This window comes from Mustela lutreola, chromosome 15 (genome assembly GCF_030435805.1).
Source record: "Mustela lutreola isolate mMusLut2 chromosome 15, mMusLut2.pri, whole genome shotgun sequence".
Classification (NCBI taxonomy): Eukaryota; Metazoa; Chordata; class Mammalia; order Carnivora; family Mustelidae; genus Mustela; species Mustela lutreola.
This window is the reverse complement of record NC_081304.1, coordinates 15,435,842-15,454,625: the sequence shown is the minus strand read 5'-3', so window position 1 is coordinate 15,454,625 and position 18,784 is coordinate 15,435,842. Positions and strand designations below refer to the sequence as shown.

The following is an 18,784-nucleotide window of genomic DNA, read 5'->3' as shown; positions in this document are numbered from 1 at the left end:
CCTGCTGACTACAGAGCCCGATGTGGGGCTCAATCCCAGTACTCTGAGATCTTTTTTATTTTTTTAAATATTTTATTTATTTATCTGACAGAGACACAGTGAGAGAGGGAACGCAAGCAGGGGCAGAGAGAGAGGGAAAAGCGGGCTTCTCAATGATCAGGGAGCCTGATGTGGGTCTCGATCCCAGGACCCTGGGATCATGACCTGAGCTGAAGGCAGATGCTTAACGACTGAGCCACCCAAGCGCCCCAACATTCTGAGGTCTTGACCTGAGCCAAAATCAAGAGTCAGACGCTCAAATGACCGAGCCTCTCAGGTGCCCCTAATCTGATTTTTACTTTTCTTGTTGTTGTTTTAAAAGATTTGAGAGAGCAAGAGAGAACACAAGCAGGGGGAATGGGAGAGGGAGAAGCAGACTCCCAGCTGAGTGGGGAGCCCCACGCAAAGCTCAATCCGAGGACCCCAGGAACAAGACCTAAGCCGAATGCAGATGCTTAACTGACTGAGCCATCCAGGTACCCCCTTAATCTCATTTTTTAAAAAGATTTTCTTTTTTTAAGTAATCTGTACCCACTGTGGGGCTCAAACTTACAACCCTGAGATCAAGAGTTGCATGAGCCAGCCAGGCACCCACATTTAATCTCATTTAATCCTCACAACAACCTTGCAACTTAGGTATTTGTTCTACAACTTTTATAATGAGGAAAGTGAAGCTCAGAGGAGTTAGAGCTGTCTGGTAGTGGAGCCAGGATTCAGACCTACACCAGCTGTTTCCTAAACTGGAGTCTTTCTCCCTTCTTCCTATTTATGTTTATGTCTTCATATGTAAAGACACCATTTCCTGAACATCCTGGTGAGTCTGCTAGTTTTCAAAAAGCTATTTGAGTTGGACATCTCCATTCCCTCATGTGGCAAATTTCACTGTGTAAGTGTGTACGTTCCTACAACTGGCAATTCTCAGGGGTAGAGCTTATCAAGCATGTTTCATACCAAAGCCATAGAGTCAGAGCCTCTTTTTCAGTTTCTGAATATTTTCTCTTTGCTATTTAAGCTTGCCTTTTAAGCCTCCCAGAAAAGAATTCATAGCTAGAAAAGTGCTACCTACTTAGAATCCAAAAGAAGGAATTTATCAGGTGGAATATAATTTATTGATTCTGTTAATATATTTTCCCCTCCAGTTTATTTTTAAAGTGACAGTGCATTTGATTTTTACCAAGTTATAAAATTTTGTTTCAATAATGCATTTCATGTGGAAAAGTGTTATCTACTGATCAGACTAAACAAAATTAGAAAAATGATGTGTGAGGAAAGAGTTTAAAGAAATAAAAACTATTTAAAAAACCCAAATAGATATTCTAGAGCTGAAAAATACAATGACTGAAGAATTCAACAGAGTTCTTTAAATGCAGACTCAACAATGCAAAAGAAAATCAGTGACTTAGAACAAAGAAAATTTGATATTATCCAGTCAGAGGAGCAAAAAGAAAGGGAAAAAGAATGAAGAAAACCTACAGGAATTGTGGGACACAAAAGAAGTAATATGCACAATATGGGAATGCCAGGAAGGGAAGAGAAAGAAAAAGGGGCAAAGTGTATTGGCTAAATAATGGCTAAAAACTTCCCAAATCTGGAGAGAGAAATGGCCTTCAAGATTCATGATGGCCAAAGGACCCAAAGTAGATTGAGCCTAAGCACCAAGATACATTGAATTGTCAAGAGGCAAAAACAGAGAAAGAGAAAAGCAGCAAGAGAAAAGAAAAGTAATATGCAAGTGTATCACCATTAAGTCTCTTGGCAGATTTCTCAACAGAAACATTTTAGGCCAGAGGAAAATGGGATGGTATATTCAAAATATTGAAAGGAAAAAAACCCTGTCAACCAAGAATTCTATAACCAGCAACAATGTCCTTTGGAAATGAAGGAGAAAGAAAGACTTTCTCAGAAAAACAAAAGCTGAGGGAGTTCATAGACACTAGAACAGCCTGACAAGAAATGCTAAAGGGAGTTCTTTGAGCGGAAGTAAAAGGATGCCAGTTAACATTATAAAAACAAGGTAGTTTAAACTCATTGGTAATGGTATATATATATATATATTTTTTTTTTTTAGTCAAAGTTAGATTCTATAATTGATAATGGTGTGTAATTAGCTTGAAACTCTGGTTTAAAAGTTAAAAAACAAATATACTAAAAATAACCATAACTACAATAATCTGTTACTGTACTGTTTATACACAGTATAAAAAAATATGTAAATCGTAACATCAACAAACTGAAATGTGAGGAGGAGAAGTGAAAGTATAAAGTTTAGGCATGCTATTGAAATTATCACTTTAAAATAAGATATTTTATGTAAGCCTCAAGGTAACAAAAGAAAAACCTGTAGAAATTATACAAAAGAACATGATGAAAGAGGTCAAAACTTACTGATATGGAATGTATGTGAAACAAACAAACAATAGAGCTATAAAACCAGAAAACAACAAATTGGTAATAAGTCCTGACCTGTCAGTAATTACTTTAAATGTAAACAGATTAAATTCTCCAACCAAAAAATACAGAATTGCTGAATGGATTAAAAAACAACAAGGAGCACCTGGGTGGCTCATTGTCCTTATAAGTATCCTTATATAATGATAAAATGATAAATTTATCAAGATGATGTAACAATTGTACATCTTTATGCAGTCAACACCAGAGTACCTATGTGTATAAACCAAAATCTCACAGAGCTAGAAAGAGAAATAAACAGCAATACAAGAATAGCTAGGGACTTCAGCATTTCATTCTTAACAATGGAGCTACCACACAGAGAACAAGGGAACAGCGTATTTGAACACCACAGACCAAATGGACCTAACAAAAAAATATACAGACTGTTAATATCTGTGCATTAGCAGAATATACATTCTTCATTGTTAGGCCAGAAGCATTTTCTACAATAGACCCTATGTTAAGCCACAAAACCAGTCTTAGCACATTCAGTAAGACTGAAATCATACCAACTATCTTCTCTGACCATATGGTGTACTATTAGAAATCAGTAACAGGGGACGCCTGGGTGGATCAGTTGGTTGGGCAGCTGCCTTCGGCTCAGGTCATGATCCCAGCGTCCTGGGATCGAGTCCCACATCGGGCTCCTTGCTCAGCGGGGAGCCTGCTTCTCCCTCTGTCTCTGCCTGCCATTCTGTCTGCCTGTGCTCGCTCGCTCTCCCTCTCTCTCCCTCTCTCTCTCTGACAAATAAATAAAATCTTAAAAAAAAAAAAAAAGAATCAGTAACAGGAGGAAAACTGGAAAATTCAAATACATGGAAGCTGACACTCTCCTGAGCAACCAATGGATCAAAGAAATTAAAAGGAAAAAGAATCTTGAGACAAATGAAAATGGAAACAACCAAAACTTACAGGATATAGCACAAGCAGTTCTAAGAGGGACTTTCACAGCAGTAAACACCTACATAAAGAAACAAGAAAGACGGGTGCCTGGGTGGCTCAGTGGGTTAAGCCTCTGCTTTCAGCTCAGGTCATGATCTCAGGGTCCTGAGATCAAGTTCCCCCATCAGGCTCTCTGCTCAGCAGGGAGCCTGCTTCCTCTTCTCTCTGCCTGCCTCTCTGCCTACTTATGATCTCTCTCTCTGTCAAATAAATAAAATCTTAAAAAAAACAAAACAAAACAAGAAAGAGTTCAACCTAACTATGCCTTTAGGAACTACAAAAAGAACAGGGTCCTTGGGTGGACCAGCTGATTAAGTGTCTGACTCTTGATTTTGACTCAGGTCATGATTTCAGGGTCATGAGATCCAGCCCCATACCAGGCTCCACACTCAGCACAGAGTCAGCTTGTCCCTCTCCTTACCCCCCACTTGCCCTTGTGTTCTCTCTAAAAATCTTAAAAAAAAAAAAAGAATGATCCTAAACTCCACAAAAAACTATTAGAATAAGTGAATTCTGCAAACTTACAAGATAAAAATCAACATACAGAAATCTGTTGTTACATCTATACAGAAATAATGAAGTAACAGAAAAAGAAATAAAGAAAATATTCCAATTTACTATTACACCAAAAAGAATACCTATGAATAAACTTAACCATGGTAGTGAAAGACCTGTACTCTGAAAAGCATAAAACACTGATGAAAGAAATTGAAAATAACACAAACAAATGGAAAGACATACCATGCTCATGGATTAAAAAATATTGTTTAAAATGTCCAGACTATCCGAAGCAAGCTACAGATTAAATGTAAGCCCTATCAAAATATCAATAATATTTTTCACGGAACTAGAACAAATAATCCTAAAACTTGTACAGAACCACAGATAACCCTGGAATAGCCAAAAACAATCTTAAGAAAGAAGAACAAAGCTAGAGATATCATAATCCCAGATTTCAAAATATACTACACATGCCTATGAAAGAATATGGTGTTGGGGACCCTGGATGGCTCAATCAGTTAAGTGTCTGACTCTTGATTTTGGCTCAGGTCATGACCTCAGGGTCATGAGATCTCAGGGTTGGCCCTGATCTCTGGGTTGTGGGATTGAGGCCTGCATCGTGCTTCATGCTTGGCATGGAGTCTGCTTGAGATTCTCTCTCCCTCTCCCCCAACTTGTGCACTCTCTACATGAATAAATAAAATCTTTTCTAAAAAAGCAAGTATGGTAATGGCACAGAAACATAGGTCCAAGGAACAGAACAGAGAGCCCAGAGATATGCCCATATTTGTATGGTCACTCTATTACAAAGAGGCAAGAATATACAATGAGGGATAACAGCCTCCTCAATAAATGATGATAGAAAAAACTATATAGCTGCATGCATAAGAGTTAAAACTGGACACTTTCTTACACCTTACCCAAAAATAAACTCAAAATGGATTAAAGACCTAAATGTGAGACCTGAAACCATAAAACTCCTAGAAGAAAACATAGGCAGTAATTTCTTTGACATCAGCCTTAGCAACATTCTCCTAGATATGTCTCCTAAGGCAAAGAAAACAAAAGCAAAAATAAATTATTGGAACTATATCAAAATAAAAAGCTTTTGTACAGTCAAGGAAACCATTAGCAAACAAAAACAAAGACAGCCTTCTGAATGGTAGAAGATATTTGCAAATGATGGATCCAAAACAGTGTTACTATCTAAAATTAAAGAACACACCAAAAAAAGAAAAAAAAAAAAGAAAGAAAAGAAAAAAAGTTCAAATAATAGATTTAAAAAATGGGCAGAGGATCTAAATAGATATTTTCCCAAAGACAACATGCAGAGGGCCAAGAGACATGTGAAAAGATGCTCAACATCACTAGCCACGAGGGAAATGCAAATCGAACCCACAAGGAGCTATCCCCTTACAGCCCTCAGAATGGCTAATATCAAAGGCAAGTTAACAAGTGTTGGAGAGGATGTAGAGAAAAAGGAACCGTTATGCACTGTTAGTGGGAATGTAATTGGTGTAGCCACTGTGGAAAACAGTATGGAGGTTTCTAAAAAATAATTAAAAACAAATCTCAGATGAACCAGTAATTCCACCACTGGTTATCTACCCCCAAAACAAAAACACCAATTCAAAAACACACACCCCCTCCTATGTACATCACAGCATTATTTACAACAGCCAAGATACACAGGGAACCCAAGTGTCCATCAAGAGATGAATGGAATATATTACTCAGCCATGTAAAAGAATGAAGTCTTGCCATTTGTTAACAATATGGATGGACCTGGAGGGTATTATGCTAAGTGAAATAAGTAAGACAAAGACAAATAACATTGCACTTATATGTGGAATCTGAAAAAGCAAACAAACAAACAGAAACAGACCCATAATAAGAGAATAAAGTGGTGGCTACCAGAGGGAAGGGGAAGGAATATGGTGCAAAAGCAGTCAAACGGAACTGGAAATGCAGGCTTCCAGTTATTGAATAAATACCTCACCACGGTGAAAGGTAGCACAGGGAATATTGTCAGTGGTATTGGCAACAGCACTGTATAGTGACAGATGGTAGCTATACTTGTGAGCTTAGCAAAATGTACAAAGCTGTCAAGTCACTATGTTGTACACCTGAAACCATTTAACACTGAGTCAACTGTACTTCAATTTTAAAAAATGTTATATTGGGGCACCTGGGTGACTCAGTGGGTTAAGCCTCTGCCTTTGGCTCAGGTCATAGTCTCAGGGTTCTGGGATCGAGCCCCACATCGGGCTCTCTGCTCAGCAGGGAGTCTGCACTACCCCACCTACCCCTCTGTCTATTTGTGATCTCTGTCAAATAAATAAATAAAAATCTTTAAGATTTAAAAAAAAAAGTCACTATTGATATAAGATTTGAATGGATACCTTCCAAAGGACAGCTAAAGTTGTGAACACTGATGACATAAAACTTTGGCAAGAATTTGGAGCAACTGGAACACTCATACATTGTTGACAGAAGCATAAAATTGTAAGACCATCCTGGAAAACAGCCTGTAGTTTCCCACAAATTTGAACTAACACCTATCCTATGATTTTAAGCATGCCACACCTAGGTATTTACCCAAGAGATAGGAAACTATAGGTCCATAAAAAGTCTTGAACAATAATATTCATAGCAGCTTTATCCATAATAGAAAACTAACGAGTACAAATATGCATCAATTGGACGATAGACTTTTTTTTAAGATTTTATTTGAGAGGGTGGGTGAGTAAGCAAGCATGAACGGGGGAGGAGCAGAGGAAAAGGGAGAATGCTAAATGAAGAGGTCGATACAGGGCTCCATCCCAGGATACCAAGATTATGTATGACCTGAGCTGAAGTCAGATGCGGTAACCAGCTGAGCCACCCGGGCACCCCTGGACAATGGGTTTTTAGAACTTGGGTATATTTGTGCAATAGGAGAGTATTCAGCAGTAAAATGGAACTACTGATGATATGTGAAAACATGGATGAGTCTTTTAGACATTATGCTGGGCACGATAAGCCTGACACAAGAGTACACACCATCTGGTTCTATTTATATGAAACTCTAGAGCAGGCACAAGTAATCAATGGTGGGGAAACAAACAAACAAACCCAGAAAGTAGTAGCCTGAAAGGTGTAGGATGGACTGAGAACAATGGAACGTCCAAGGTGACAGAAATATTCTAGATCTTATCGAAGTAGGTATTTGTCAAATTCACAGAATTGTGTACTTAAGATCTGTGCATTTCATTTTATGTAAATTTGACCTTACAAGACAAACAAACAATTTTGAACTCTAGTAGATCTGCTTTTCACAGTGGTGTAGGTTAGCAATTCTGAACATTTTTTCTGTTTATTGCAAATGAGTAAAAATATTCAGGATAATGAGAGCCAGGCTTCTCACTATAAAGAACAGTTAGTATGGAAAGGATGTGGGGAAAAAAAATACCTCTCAGATATAGAGAACACATTGGTGGTTGCAGAGGCAGCAGGGTTGGGGGTGAAAGGGACCAACAGGTTATAAGACAGAAGTTCTAAGTTATTCCAGGTGTTAAGTCAGTGCTGGGGATGTGAGGTACAGCATGGTGACTGTGGTTAAAACTGTACTGTATATTTGAAAGTTGCTAAGAGATCTTAAAAGTTACAAGAAAAAACACCTTGTAACTATGTGGTGATGGAAGTTAACCACATTCACTGTAGTAATCATTTCTTGAAATAAAATTATTCTGTACATAAAAGGAATACAATGTTACATGTCAATTATATCTTAAAGAAAAAAAAATGATGTATTCAACACTGTATCCAAACCAGCACTGTCTTGGAACTAGACATCAATATGAACTCATGGAGTGTGTGTGTGTGTGTGCCTGCTTCCTGTCAGTGCCTAGAAACAATATCATACCAGTAGAAATGAACACATTAAGACCAAAGATCTTGGTTTCAAAATGTTTCCCCCCAAAAGGAACCACTGGGGTTGAGGAAAGGAACCACTAATTCCAGGCTGAAACAGGGAAAGTACAAGATGAACCTAGGTCTTGTTGCTCTAGTGCCCGAAAGAGGTCCTACTGGGCAAATCAGAGAGGTCTGGGGCATCATAGTAAATAATGGCAGGGAAACATAACTTGTTCAATAAAGAAGAATTCTATGGGGGCGCCTGGGTGGCTCAGTGGGTTAACCCTCTGCCTTTGGCTCAGGTCATGATCTCAGGGTCCTGGGATCGAGCCCCACATGGGGCTCTCTGCTCAGCAAGGAGCCTGTTTCCCCCCTCTCTCTCTCTGCCTGCCTCTCTGCCTACTTGTGATCTCTCTCTCTGTGTCAAATAAATAAATAAATAAATAAATAAATAGAATTCTATGAGTCCATATTGATGTAAATTTTAAAAAGAACTTCTTTATTTAAGATTTTATTTATTTTTTCGGCGGGCTTGCTTCTGCAGCACATATACTAAAATTTTGTTTTTTTTAAGAGACAGAGAACACAAGCTTGGAACAGGGAAAAGCAGGCTCCCCTTTGAGCTCAATCCCAGGACCACGACCTGAGCCAAAGACAGGATGCTTAACTGACGTAGCCCCCCAGGCACCCCAAAGAAATTTCTTCACAGTAGCAAGGCAACTGATGAACATAGAAGAAATGATGGTGTTATGGAGTCATCAGTGGGTATTAAAACCAGTGGGTCAATTTTTTATGGAAAACAGCATATTGACATAGTCTCAAAGTATTTCCCAAAAAACTACTACTCACAAAGGGAAAGAAACTTTACAGTAGAGAAACTGAGCAAAGACCATCTGATTTATTTATCAGAGCATGAGCAGAAGGGGGAGAGGGAGAGGGAGGGAGAGCATCTCAAGCAGACTCTCCACTGAGTGTGGAGCATGATGAGGGGGGTGGGGGAGCTCGACCCCATGACCTGGAGCCAAAACCAAGAGTTGGATGCTTAACTGACTACGCCGCCCAGGTGCCCCCAAGTGATCCTATGTATATCATCAACACTGGGACCAACTTCCATCATGGGACATTTCCAACTTATTCTCAAGTGGCTCTGAAAATTGAATACATACAGTAACGAAAGGAAGGGAGGAAAAAAGGAAAGAAAAGGAAGGAAGAGGGAAAAAAGAAAAAGAGGCAAAAGGGGTGTAAGCGAGTTCCTTGCACTATTCTTGGAACTTCTCTGTAAGTTTTCAATTGTACCAAAATAAAATGTTACCCCCAAATGTTGGAAAAGATGCTGGGGGACAATTCTCCATAAGCTCTCATGTTTCTCCCTGTTGTGTGATCAGACACACCAACAGCTTTTGCCTCAGACTAGTTTTTCAAGGATATTTATACAGTGAAAGAGCCTTAGAAAATAAAGATTGTATCCCCTTATAGAGCCAAGGGCAGGTTTGTTTCCTGTCGAGTAGAGTAATATAATGTCTCCCACCAGGGCAAAGGTGGGTAGGTGCACTCGTAGCCCATTTCAAAAGATTCAGATTATCCCTAAACTCCGTGTCCTCAGCCTTGAAGCAAATCTCTGCACAACCTCTACCTGGGCCCCTGTGTGTCACTCTTTAAGACTTGACCGTAGGAGAGAGGGACAGATGGAATTATGGAGCTCACGCCGCCTGATCTGCCATGAGTAATAAAGTTTTTCTGTCTCTAACCCACTGGTTTTATGCCTTCTGTCAGCATCCATGCAACAGTGATAGGCTAACTTTTAATTTCCAAATAAGAGGAAATCTTAGACCCTTCACCATTCTTGACAAAAGGAAATACAAAAGCAAGCACTGTCATTCAATTTGATTACTGTGGGTATGTGTTATTTTACATTACTGGACAGCTAACAGAAGTCACGGGGCGCTACATACTTGGGAACAAGGGGGGCCAGGGAGGAATCTGGAGAGAACAGGTGTCAATAGGAAGGAGAAGTGAACAAAGGTAGCAGAACAGTCATGGGGGAGCAGTGATGATCAGAATTCTGAGATTTACATTACAGAAACAAGTGTCCCCACAGCAGTGTCTCTGATAAATAAACAAACAGTGGTGAAAAGATTCATTCACTGTGTTGGGGGGGTTATTTAGTTCTCTTCATTTATATACTCATAAAACAGACTCAGGAGAAATTCTTCATTGGAGTTTTAGGCTAAGTGGGGTCAGAGAGACTGTGACTTATGTTTCTTTATTTTGCCCCTACTAACCTGTAACTGAGGGGCCCACCCAATAATTTTTTTTTAAGGGTTACTTATTTGAGATAGAAAGCACAAGCAGGAGGAGCAGCAGAGGGAGAGGGAGAAGCTGAGCAGGGAGCCTGGTAGCAGACTCTATCCCAGGATCATGACCTGAGCCAAAGCCAGACACTTAACCAACAGAGCCCAGAAGCCCCCAGTAAATACTATTTTGTAAAAGTTTTTATTTAAATTCTAGTTAGTGAACATAGTCTAACGGTTTCAGGTGTACAATCTAGTGAATCAACACAACACAAGGGGCTCATCACAAGCGCCCTCCTTAATCCCCATCACCTGTTTAACGACCCCCCACCCATGACCATCAGATTGTTCTCCATAGTTAAGAGTCTGTTTCTTGGTTAAGTTCTCTCTTCCCGGGACGCCTGGGTGGCTCAGTTGGTTAAGTAGCTGCCTTGGGCTCAGGTCATGATCCCAGCGTCCTGGGATGGAGTCCCACATCGGGCTCCTTGCTCAGCAGGGAGCCTGCTTCTCCCTCTGCCTCTGCCTGCCATTCTGTCTGCCTGTGCTCGCTCCCTCTCTCTCTCTGATAAATAAATAAAGTCTTAAAAAAAAAAAAGTTCTCTCTTCCCTTTGTCTTCCCTTTGCTCATTTGTCTCTTAAATTCCACATGAGTGAGCTCATATGGTATTTGCCTTTGTCTGACTTACTTTGCTTAGCATAATACCCTCTAGTTGATCCACGTGGTTGCACATGGCAAGATTTCGTTCTTTTTTATTGCTGAGTCATATTCCATGTGTGTATACACACACACAGCCCACATCATTTTTGTTTGTTTATATTTAATCTGTACACACAACATGGGGCTTGAACTCACGACCCCAAGGACAAGAGTCATATGCTCCTCCAGCTAAGCCAGCCAGGGGCCCTATATCACATCCTCTTTACCTATTCATCAGTCCATGAACATCTGGACTCTTTGCATATTTGGCTTTTTTTTTTTTAAGATTTGTATTTTTGTCAGAGAGAGAGCGAGTGAGCACAATCAGGAGGGAGCAGCTGGCAGAGGGAGAAGCAGGCTCCCCACCAAGTGGGAGAGGACCCTGGGATCATGACCCAGGCAGACACTTAACTGACTGAGCCACCCACACGTCCCCAGACTCTGGCTATTGTTGACAATAAATGCCCTTTAAACAATCAATTCTATGAGAAATAGCCCTACGTTTGTGCTGGTAGTAGTGAAGAAAGAAAACAAGTTTTCATAAATTCTCCTCACACTATTTCACTAAAAAAAATGCCTTTATAGCCTCATTATAAGACTAATAAATGTTTATTAAAATAAACTCAGAAAATTAAAAGAAAAAACTAGTCACCTTCATTCTTCTGGAGAAAGATCACTGTTAATATTTTTGCTTGTTTTCACTTTCCACAAAATCAAAATTCTATTGTATGTAATTTTGTATCTTGCTTTTTAGCCTAATGTTGCACTGAAAAAATGTTTACATCTTGAATTTTTTTTTTTAAAAAAGCATGACTTTCATGGCTACGTATCATACCTAATGAACCTCCTATCATGCATTTTAATTATTTTTCTGGTCTGGGTCATTTTCACGTTGTTTCTAATTTTTTGCTTTTGCATGATAAACATTATTTGTTTAGGATTAACTTCCATGGGTGGGATTACTGAAGTCATTGTCAAGCAGCTTTCTAGAAAAGTTCTGCAACTTTGCCATTTCATATAAAAACACAGGTATAATGTATTGCCTGACAAAACCTTAACCACATAATTTAAGAACATGTGTTTTAAGTTGGGATTATTAATTATTACTGAAGTTTATACTTTAAAATTATTATTAATAGGGCGCCTGGGTGGCTCAGTGGGTTAAGCCGCTGCCTTCGGCTCAGGTCATGATCTCAGGGTCCTGGGATCGAGTCCCGCATCGGGCTCTCTGCTCAGCAGGGAGCCTGCTTCCTCCTCTCTCTCTCTCTCTCTGCCTGCCTCTCTGCCTACTTGTGATCTCTCTCTCTGTCAAATAAATAAATAAAATCTTAAAAAAAATAAAAATAAATAATAAAATTATTATTAATAAACAGTATGTGGTACGGATAAAGACAGGCACACAGATCAGTGGAACAGAGAGCCCAAGAATAAACCGGTGCATATATGTTCGATTCATTTATGACAAAGGAGCCGAGAACAGACAGTGGGGAAGAGAGTCCCTTCAACAAATGGGCAGGGAAAGCTGGACAGCCACATGGGAAAGAATGAAACTGGACTGCTGTCTTACACCACACACAAAAATTAACTCAAAATGGACTGAGGATTCGAACGTTAAGACCTGAAAACCATAAAACTCCTAGAACAAAAAACCTAGTCAGTTACCTCCTTGACACTGGTCTCAGCAATGAAAATGGTTTTGGATTTGGTATCAGAAGCAAAGGCAACAAAAGCAAAAATCAAACAGGCCAACCTTCAGCTAAGAACCTGCATCGCAAAGGAAACCATCAACAAAGTGAAATCTTAAAGAAAAATGGAATGGGAGAAAACGTTGGCAGATCATTTATATGTTAAGGGGTGAATATTCAAAACATATAAAGAACTCAATAGAGCTCAATAGCAAAAACGCAATCTGATGTTTAAAATGGGGAGATCTAATAGACATTTTCCCAAAAAAGACATACAGATGACCAAGAGGCCAAAGGCTCTAAAGAGGTGTAAAGGCTCAACATCACTTGTCACCAGGGAAATGCAAATCAAAACCACAATGAAATAGCACCTCACACTTGTTAAAATGGCTTCTATCAAGAAGAGAAGAACTAAGTGTGAGGAGAGTGTGGAGAAAGGGAACCCTTGTGCACTGCTGGTGGGAATGCAAACTGGTGCAGCCCCTATGGAAAACAGGACAGAGCTTCCTCAAAAAATTAAAAATAGAACTACCATATGATCCAGCAATTAGACTTTCAAGTATTTATCCAAAGAAAATGAAAATGCTAACTCAAGAAGGTATATGCACCATGTCCATTGGAATACTATGTACAATAGCTAAGACACTGAGGCAACCTACATGTCCACTGATGGAGGAATGAATAAAGAAAATGTGTATATACACAATGGCATGTTATTCAGCTATTAAAAAAAAAAAAAAAGACATCTTCCCATTTATGACAACCTGGATGGATCTTGGGGGCATTATGCTAAAGAAAAATAAGTCAGAGAAAGATAAATACTATATGATCTTAATTATATGTAGAACCTTAAAAAAAAGCCCAAACACACAAAAACCAACAAAAGCAAGATAAAACCCAAACTCCGAGATAACAGAGAACAAGCTGGTGGTTGCCAGAGGTCAGGGGTGGGAAGTGAGTGAAACAGGTGAAGGGAGTCAAAAGGTACAAACTTCCAGTGACAAAATACGTAAGTCATGGGAACATCATGTATGGCATGGTGATTATAGTTAATACTGTATTTCACATTTGAAAACTCAGGGAATAATCTTGAAAAGTTGTCACAGGAAAAAAAAATTTTTGTTAACTATGTACAGTGGCAGATGTGAACTAGACTGTGCTTACAATGGAATACAGAGGGAGGAGCTCAGGCTTAGGAACCAGAAACCCTGGGGTTTAATCATTCTTCGGTGCTGTGGAAATTGAATTAGATAACATTTGTGACATAAATACTATATACAAATTACCTAACCTAATGTCTGACACTCAGAAAATGTTGGGTTTTCTTCTCCTATCTGGTTTTTTGGGACTGCAAAAAGGAAATTCTTTGATAGCAAACATGGATAGGAACATTTTATTTATTATTTTTTTTAACTTCAGACAGGCAAAGGAATGAAAGAAATGTGCCTGTCTGTTGATAGACTGACTGCCCAGATCCCAACATAACTAGAATTTCCAAAAGGTAAACCTGATCTTATAACATTTTTCATCCAAATTTCTATGTACTTCATGAGAACTGTTTCCTTGCTGCCTATATACCTTTATTGTCAAGCTGTCAAAATAGTCGCTTCCTACCAAAGTTCTATTTATACAAGCATATAAAGTGCTTTTTATTAAATTTACTTGTGGTTGAATTAGATGGAATCTTCTGGAGGAAATAAATCATTCTTACGGCAGTAAGGAGGTTGACCTTAAGGGCACCTTCCCGAGAATGATGTCTCATTAGCATCACCAGGAAGTGCTGGATCAGCTTCTGGAAGGTACAAGACTTTCTGAGGTCTGGAGACATGGGGCAGTACCTCTCATATCCGTACTTTATCAGGCTTTCTGCCCGGGTCCTACCCACTCTGAGGGTGGTTTTCTTTGTTTTCACTCTTTGTACCTGTTACACAGACTGATGCATTTGAGACAAAACCACTAAGGAGGCAAGAAGCAGGAGCTCCCTTCAGTCTAAGCATCCCCCAGAAGCCAAGCCTTGGAAGATGGAAATGATAAAGAAGCTGTTTACGAGGGTCCGTTGTGCAAGAGGTCATTTGGCACACAAATGGAGAATAAAAAAGGGGTGGGGGCAAGGCGGAGAGGGGGAATGTTCATCTGTACAATGAGCATTGAGGCCCTTGGCTTCTCAGCCTATAAATCTTGGCTCTGGTCAGATTTGGATACATGAACTTTCCAGAGATTGCTGCGGAAGAAATCACCTGCTGGCTGTGTTCTGCTGGCTGGATTGCGAGGGGAAAGGTTTAGGCAAGAACTCCATTTTTCCTGCAGTTACATACGCCAGCACCAGGGAAAACGGCTGGTCACCAGTTGTCTGTATGCTCCTTTCTGCTGGGCTGGGCTGCATCCTTACCAGAGAGCCCCGAGAATGCTTACTGTCCTGTGGATTAGCTTCACATCCTATCCATTTAGCAAAAAGATGTGAAAATGGATCTGTTTTCTGCAGGCTACAAACGCCTTGGAAATGAGTATGTGTCCCTCATTGTTTTCACGAGATGTTGCTGTAGACCATCGTCCAGGAAAATGGATTCTGGACGGGTTATCTTTCTGTAGAAGTTCAGCTGTGTTCCCAATCTGGTTAGGTCGGCTGTCAGTTTCATTTATTGTTAAATTTTTTGTAGTGGTTGTCAAGTAAGGGGTTGGCAGTCCTCAAGAACACAGTTCTCGGTTTCATCCCCAGACAGGAGACAATGTAACTTGACACTTAACTGCCAAGGAGGAACCTGTCCTTCCAATTCAGCTTATTGTTTTGGTTTTTTTTTTCTTATGGGCTCTGTATGATTTCAAAAGTCTCTTCAAAAGGGCAGCAAAATTAGCCTTAAATAGCATTTCTTGGATTGCTTCTAACAATGGCAGTAAGGCCAAAGCTTCTAGTCTTGTTAGAAGCGGTTTCTTTACAACTTGTTTTTATCCTGCCAGAATAAGCCAACAAAACTTGAAAATGTGTTTTCATTAAGGCTAAAGACCATGTTTTAGCTGATATCTCCCGCAAGGGGAGAACAATCTGCAAATTTGTTTCTTACATCTCTCTTTAGCTTTCTGCTCCTAAGGCAAAAAACAAGGGGGTTTTGTTTGTATTTATCCAGGACCTTGTGCCTTCACTTAGCACAAGGAACCTATCAACAAAAATGTGTGTTTCCTAAGTTCTGCCTTTCACTGCAAACAATCAAACTTTTAAAGAGACGTTCATTTACCAAGAGCCATAATCAAGATTTAAAAAAAAAAAAAAAAAAAACAACTTTGAAATTGAACAAGCAGAAATATCAACTCTTTTGCACATCTTCTTCCCTGGCAGGTGACATTCACCTAACTTTGATCCAGACATGATATCATCTCCAGGGTGTACCCTGTGCCAAACGACTGCATGCTTTTGCCCCAAACGGTGGTTTTGTGCAGACTTACAAATACGACCCGAATAGCTGTGAGCCGGCCTGCACATCCACAAACAGGTCAGAGCAGATTTGAGTTACACAACTCCCCGGCCGAGGGAGCCTGGTCCCCCGTGGCCAGCTGGAGAGTTTACATTTGTCAATTACTTCCTTCAGGGCCTGGCTCAAGATTCATTTCCTCCAAGACTCCCTCTTCTACAAACTCACTTCGCTCAGCCATTCCCTCCTCCCACATCTGCTTATTACTCATCTCATACTCTTTGTTCTGCTCTGCCACGTACTGTTGTGTTTTACCTCGTGATCATTCTCTGAATTTTTACTTTATCCTTCAGCTAAATTAAAACTGCCTTGCAAGTAGGGCCTGTCTGCTCCTTGTGTATGCTCCCGTGGCACTTAAGTACAGTGCTACACGTGTAATGGTTTCCTAATAAAAGAGGAATGTTTTGTGGTTGTCGGGTTGGGCTTGGGATCCTGTCTTTGCCTTCTGTTCCTGAAACCCACAGTCAGTGCTCTGACATTCACAGGTTTTCCCAGGTCTGCTCTAGTGACAGGATGTCACTTTGGCCTATTCCTCTCTGACCCCAGAAATTTCTCTCCTGACTTCTCGTGGATTCGATCGTCCAGAGGTTAGATGGTCCACAATCGGGAAGGCAGGGGTGAGGAGGCCGGGAGAAACCAAGTCTGTGCAGAGGGATATTAAGTGGACAGCACAGGATCCAAGAGGGGAGGGCAGGACACCTGTAAGTGGCAGAGGGGACAGTGTTAGCAGGGGCTGGGGGGCGGGGCTGGAGAGGTAGTTGGGATAGGACACAGCAAAGAGCTTCAGATCTTTGGAGAAGGCTCAGGCTGGGGACGAGCTGGGGACAGTCTAGAGCCAAAGTGTTCAGAATCGATATGGATTTGAAGAAGAGGCAGAGGTACAGTCTAGCATGTCTGAAATAAAGATGCAAGGTCTCATACATTCCTAGGGGATACATGACAACATACTGGGGCAAATATGAACCCACAGGAGAGACCAGGCACTTTTTCTGGGATGTCTATTTTACTATACAATTTAGGAATCTTCTAGTTGCAAACGAACTAGCCTAATAAGCAAACCCACCCTGCCCTTTGTTGGAGCGGTGCACTTAACCCCAAGGTCTATGAAGCTTCAGGTACGGCTGGATACGGCGCTCCAGTTACATTGCCAGAGCTCTAGCTTTCTCTCTTTCTGCCCTGCTTGGCTTTCTTCGTGTGTAGGCTTTCTCCAAGTTGCATTTGTTTGCTGGCAACTCCACATCCTTATATACCTTGCTGAGCCACCCAGAAAAGGAAAAAGAACTTCTCTGGGGTTCCTGCCTGGCTCAGTGGTAGAGCATGTGACTGTTGATCTGGGGGTTGTGAGTTCAAGCCCCATGTTGGGTACAGATTACTTAAAAATAAATTTTTTAAGAAAGGAAAAAAAAAAAGGCACTTCTATCCATACACCTATTAAAGAAAGAGGTTGCTGTTGGACCTTGATGGAGATACGTGCCAATGGACTACGAAGGTGAGCCCTACCTGGGTCAGCAGCCTGTGAACAGGGATCAATGCCATGGTCAAGAATGCTGACTCCACAGCCTTGGTGCAGCAGGGGACTGGGATTTCTCCCAAGGACAGGATGCTAGAAGACAAAAACCTCATGTCCACGACATATCCATATTCTGTAGTCAAACACGTGTATATTCAAATAAACCCACTGTGGGCCGCCCGCAGGGGCGGGGGACATGGTTTACTTTATTTCTGTTGATTAACAGAACTTTGATGAAAAGGTCTGAGGAACACTGATCAACATATAAGCCTTTTCAAACCCACAGCTACTGGGTGGAATCAGGTGTGATTGTACTTACCGCACTGGCTGGGCCTTTCAGAGAGAGGCCAGACAGTGTTTGTGGACATTGTAAAATTAGAGAGTGTTACAAACAAAACAGATGAATATAGGGGAACAGAAGGAAAAATAAAATAAGGTGAAGTCAGGGATGGAGACAAACCACAAGAGATTCTTAACTACAGGAAACAAACTGAAGATTGCTGGAGGGGAGGCGGGTTGGGGGTCGGGGTAACTGGGTGACGGGCATTCCAGGGCACCGGATGGAAAGAGCACTGGGCGTTCTGTGCAACTGACAAATCCCTAAACTCCACCTCTGAAACTAATAATAAAGTGTGTGTTAATTAAATTGATTTTAAATTAAAAAAAAATTAAAGGGTGTTTTTTCAATTTCATGGACAGCATCAATCTCCCTGCTCCTTGTATCAGACAGACCTGAATGGTTGACTTGTAGGCAGTTGTGGTAAGAGCCAATCACGGGTGTTGCTACCATTTCACTCCAGTGGAATGGACACCTTAGAAAATGACAGGTGACAGGACTGGAGAAGCACCTGGAGAATTGGGCAGGAGCAGGAAGAACTGGCATGGGGAAACACGTTGCTCTGGTCAGCACAGGACGTATCCTACTGCTCTGATCTGCACATGCGTGGCCTGCTAAGCACCTACTCCACCAGGGGTTTCATGCTCCCCAAGTAAAGGGAAAACCAGAAGGAAGGAGTAGCAGATGCGGTCAGTGCCCCACGTTTATCCCTTTACCTACCACTTCTAACAGGAGACCACCAGACTTCCGGCTTCCACCACCTCCACTTCTTGCCCAACCGTGGGCCTCCTGGCTGTGCTAGCGTGGCTGGCTGGAAGTGCTGGTATCATTTCTCTTACTGCAGCCCTTAGCCAGTGCCTGCCTGGCAGGAGCTGAAGAAATACCCCATCTCCTCATCTCATCTTTCAGATGATGTTCCTCTGAGGTATGTTCTACACGGGCTCTCAGAACGTGCCCCATGGGACTAAGTTCC

At 40.9% G+C, this 18,784-nt stretch overlaps 2 long non-coding RNA genes across 4 annotated transcripts in view; one reads left to right on the top strand and one right to left on the bottom strand.

Annotated features, from left to right (window-relative positions):
• Positions 1 to 18,784, bottom strand: part of LOC131815537 (uncharacterized) — an 82,894-nt gene that overhangs the window by 11,344 nt on the left and 52,766 nt on the right. The gene's annotated exons all lie outside the window — the stretch shown is intronic.
• On the top strand, positions 237 to 16,282 carry LOC131815535 (uncharacterized). 2 transcript variants are annotated; one of them, XR_009347781.1, is made up of 3 exons: positions 237 to 515; positions 14,433 to 14,551; positions 15,832 to 16,282. It is a non-coding gene; the product is annotated as an uncharacterized LOC131815535 (long non-coding RNA). The 2 variants fall into 2 exon arrangements; XR_009347780.1 differs by lacking the exon at positions 14,433 to 14,551.